This window comes from Prunus avium, chromosome 6, assembly GCF_965620075.1.
Source record: "Prunus avium chromosome 6, drPruAviu1.hap1.1, whole genome shotgun sequence".
In the NCBI taxonomy this organism is placed as follows: Eukaryota; Viridiplantae; Streptophyta; class Magnoliopsida; order Rosales; family Rosaceae; genus Prunus; species Prunus avium.
Genome location: NC_142289.1, coordinates 9,557,208 through 9,562,004, shown reverse-complemented (window position 1 = coordinate 9,562,004; position 4,797 = coordinate 9,557,208).

Sequence of the window (4,797 nt, the reverse complement as noted above, 5' to 3'; positions counted from 1 at the left end):
CATGCTGCGATCGTGGGTCTTTCCTTTGCCTCTTCCCTGCAGTTTCAACATATTGTGGTGGAAACTGATTGCTTTGAGCTCTTTTCATGTATTAAGAATGATTCTGCAACTAGTAACTGGAGGTTCTATACTTTTCTTGCTGAGTTTCGTCGGTTGGAAGCTTCTTTCAGCCACTGTGATTGGAACTGGATTCGTCGTGAAGCTAACGGAGCCGCTGATGCTGCCGCCAAGCTAGCCAAACGGAGGTTGCGCCTTTGCAGTTGGGTTAATACTCCCCCACCCTCCTTGGTGTCTGTCCTATCGAGTGATGGCTTGCCTGCCCCTCCCTCTGGTTGAGGGCAATCCCGTGCAACCCGTGCTCTCCTTTTTACTCATTCCTACTTTTACTGTTCTTTTTCCTGGTTGTTGCCTTTGTTTGGCTTTTCCTTTTCTTTGTTGGCTGCTTTTGCGGTCCCTTTGCCTTTCTGCTCTTTTGAGCATTTGTCTTTGTTGGGTTCTGTTTGGCCTCTTTTTGGGGCTTTCTATGGAAGTATCCGTTTGACCAAAAAAAAAAAAAAGTTTAAAATACTCCCAGTTCGAAATAGTATTATTTGTTGCATCCTCTTGCAAAAGATAATGAGTCATCAATTTGACTATTCATATCAAATGTCAGTAAGGTGCTTGCAACTTAGAAGTAAAATGAAAACAAGAATTTCTATTTGAACTGGCTTTTTACCTTACTTTTGTTCATTTTGGCTAATGTTTTCTAAAGATAATCTTTCAATTATGACCTAAAGAATGATTAGTACTCGAACAACCAAATTAAATATTATTATTGTATAACTTACTAACTAGTTAACGCTTGAGCGCTCCTGTCTTATATATTCTGTCTTTCTTAAATCTAAAGTTTTACTTAAATAATCAATAAATAGGCTCCAATAAGGACACACTGATGAAGCTATCATCTTCCCCTAGTTCCCAACAGCCAATTGAACTAATTTTGGAATTAGCAAATTAACATTTTGTCGTTTTGATTCACAATTATATGACCGTTCAGTTTATCGTTCGGCTTAGTTTGAAGGGGATCAACCTAAAATTTTGTTCTAATCAAAGCATCCACAAAGAGTCCAAAACAAACCACCTCTAGCAAGGAAGGAAGTTTATTCATTTATTTAATTTGTTATGACAATCTTATGTGTATGTGCTAATATTATTTTGTTTCTTGTATACTTTATTTTTAAAATAAATTAGCATATATACCTATTTAAAAAAATAACAATATTACATCATGTATGCTCAAGAACGCGTATAGAAATACCAAATGTGCAAAGAGAAAGACTCAAGCTGGGCCTTTAACCTTGCTTTTTTTGTTGGGCTCATTTAATGGGAATTTATATTTTTGGACTATAAGAATAATTTGACCCAAAGAAAAAAGATATTTAGTTATATACCTATTCTTAGCACTAGTGATATAGATAAACTGTACACCATTTAATTTCTATAAATAAACCCAAAAAATGACAGTTTGCCCTATTAAATTTAATTTTGATTATTAAATTCCTTTAATGCCCTTTTGAGTGTTTTGGGTTTTTTTAAACAGGTTTTGGGGTTGAGCTTGTTTTAAGAAATCGATGTCAGTTTTGTAATTTATAAGAAGTTCGAAGCCTCTTTATTATATTATAAATGGACTTTGGGTGTATTTCTAAGATTGAAACACGTGAACATTAGTTGAAGAAATTGTGTATACTTGTCTTATTTCCTTGTTAGTAAATCCTTTTATAACAATTGGAGCTTTTGAAGAAGCCCATTTTTTAATTTCAATGACCATATATAACATCCATGTTTTTTTTTTTTTGGCTTCTTTGTTGCAGTACGTTTGATTTTGATGAGATGTTAATACGTATGACAAATGTTCTGGAGGTTCAAAGAAACAAGGTGATGATTAATGGATTGATTAATTACTTAATTTGATGGAAGGAAATTGATGTAGGCAAAAACGAGCAATTTCCTAATCGAATCAGAGAAAATATTCAAAGCCGTTCAGTGGCGGACCCACAGAGGCGCAAGGACACCTCCTCTTGCCAGAAAATGCGTTGGAGATGCAAGAATTTGCCCCTTTGCTTGTGCCCACCAAGTGTTCTATTAAAAGCCTCAAAGAGGCTGTTTTGTTGCTGCTGTGTGAGACCCTGAATATTTACCTTAGATTGTTGAGCTCGATCTCACGATCACGTAGGAGAAAACGGTTCGTCAATTGGACCTCCACAACCAAAGTTATAGATTTTAGAAGATTTTGAAAAAATTTCACTTAAGTTGCAGACACAACCAGTCGAAGAAGAAGATGACTCGTGTTTGTAGTTAGAATCCTGTGCTTCTCACCTTGCATTCCTTTTTAATGTGGTCCACTATCAGGGCGCCATGTGTCAAATTTTAATTAGACCAAATTTAGAAATTCATTACAAATTCATATGTGCTCCAAAAAATTCACCGAAAAATACCCCAAACTCATAATCACATCTACTTTTATCTTGTGACCTCCAAATCACATGTACTTTGGGTTAGATTAATTGGTATTGATTTTGGTTAGATTAATGGATGATTTCATATGAATTTTGATAGAATAATTGTGTAATTGACATGCATTTTGTTCATATTTGATATTAATTTTGGTAAATAATTGTGTAACATGAATTTTGTGCATTTAATTTATATAGAAAATAGACTATAGTCGATTAGGCTTAGACGTAAAACTCTTATTTATTTTAATTATGAATAATATTAGTATTGTTTAAATTGTAAGGCTATTTGGTTATTATTATTATTTTTTATGATGTTTTAGCCTTTTAACATTGCCCCTTCCCTGAAAAATTCCTAGATCCGCCACTAAAGCCGTCTTGTGTTAATTCACAAAGTCACATTGGTTTTCCATGTTGTTATTAAACTATATGAGTCATTGATATAATTTCAGATGATTTATCCCATTTTTGTTTTTATTTTTGTTCTAAGGGAGCTGAAGCTCAAAAACAAAACTACATAAACAAACTTATGGGTCTAGCAACCCCATTCATGCTCAAATGATTTATCACGTTTTTCATTTAAAAGAAAAACTAAAGCTGTTGTTAAATTCGAGTATTATGAATGCATGCACATGAGCATCATTTTATTGTATATTCTTGACAATAAGGCGACCGTAACTCTCTACAATGAGACATTGTCTACAATAATGCCAAATTAGTTTTAATGAGGTCAGCCTAAAAATTATGTTCTAATCAAGCAGATCATGTTGTATTTTCTAATTAATTTGTTGTGACAATCTTATATTTATCTGCTAATTTTATTTTGTTTCTTCTATGATTTACCTTTAAAATAAGTCAGCATATCTATTCAAGAAAAAATAACAATATTGCATATAGACATACCAATACCAACGTATTAAAGTAACATTTTACCATATAGTTTACTTTGTTCTTGTGCATTCACAAGAAGGCATAGAAATACCAATATCATCGTATTAAAGTAATCATTTTACCATTTAGTTTATACCACGCAGAAAATGTGATAGACTAATTGAAATAAAACTATCATTTCCACCAAGAAATGAAATTAACATGGGACCATTTCTTTACATGTGATAGCAGTTTATATACAATCTGCTGACAATCAATTGCTTTTACATATAACACGTCTTCAAACATCAAACTCTTACATACACCAAAATGATGTGAGTCATAAAGCTATAGCACAACATCAAACATCCAATTCACCCAAAATACTTAAATGTGTGAGATATTGGAAGCAATTAAAGGTATAAATCTTAAACAGTTCAATATAAGGGGCACTGATGCATAGGATCACCCTTATTGTTCTAGCTACCCTTCAGGTGCTAGTTGCTTTGTGCTTGAGGCCGAAGAAGACAGACAACAAGAAAGTCTTCCGGAATTGGAGCATTCTGGAATTGGTTTCACTACATCATAGTGATAGGTTGTGTTGCCGTAACATTGGAAGCTGTAGAGGAGAAAACGGATATGCCAATAGAAGTTTGAAACATTGTAATGAATAACATTTATAGTTTTGTTCTTAATTTCTTTATGCATATTTTACTATTTAAAGTACAAATGAAAATAAATTGATATATATTTTATTGTTACCAAACAACTATTTATGTGTATGTAGAAATAACAGTTTACTTATATATGTAATTAAAAATTACCAAACAAAAATTAGTAATTCAAGTTTAAAATACTCCCCTTTCGAAGTAGTATTATTTGTTGCATCCTCTTGCAAAAGATAATGAGTCATCAATTTGACTATTCATATCAAATGTCAGTAAGGTGCTTGCAACTTAGAAGTAAAATGAAAACAAGAATTTCTATTGTAACTGGCTATTTACCTTACTTTTGTTCCTTTGGCTAATGTTTTCTAAAGATAATCTTTCAATTATGACCTAAAGAATGATTAGTACTCGAACAACCAAATTAAATATTATTATTGTATAACTTACTAACTGGTTAGCGCTTGAGCGCTCCTGTCTTATATATTCTCTATCTTTCTTAAGTCTAAAGTTTTACTTAGATAATCAATAAATAGGCTCCAATAAGGACACACTGATGAAGCTATCATCTTCCCCTAGTTCCCAACAGCTAGTTGAACTAATTTTGGAATAAGAACGCCTATAGAAATACCAAATGTGCAAAGGGAAAGAACCAAGTTGGGCCTTTAACCTTGCTTTTTTGGTTGGGCTCATTTAATGGGAATTTACATTTTTGGACTATAAAAATAATTTGACCCAAAAAGAAAGATATTTAGTTATATACTCATTCT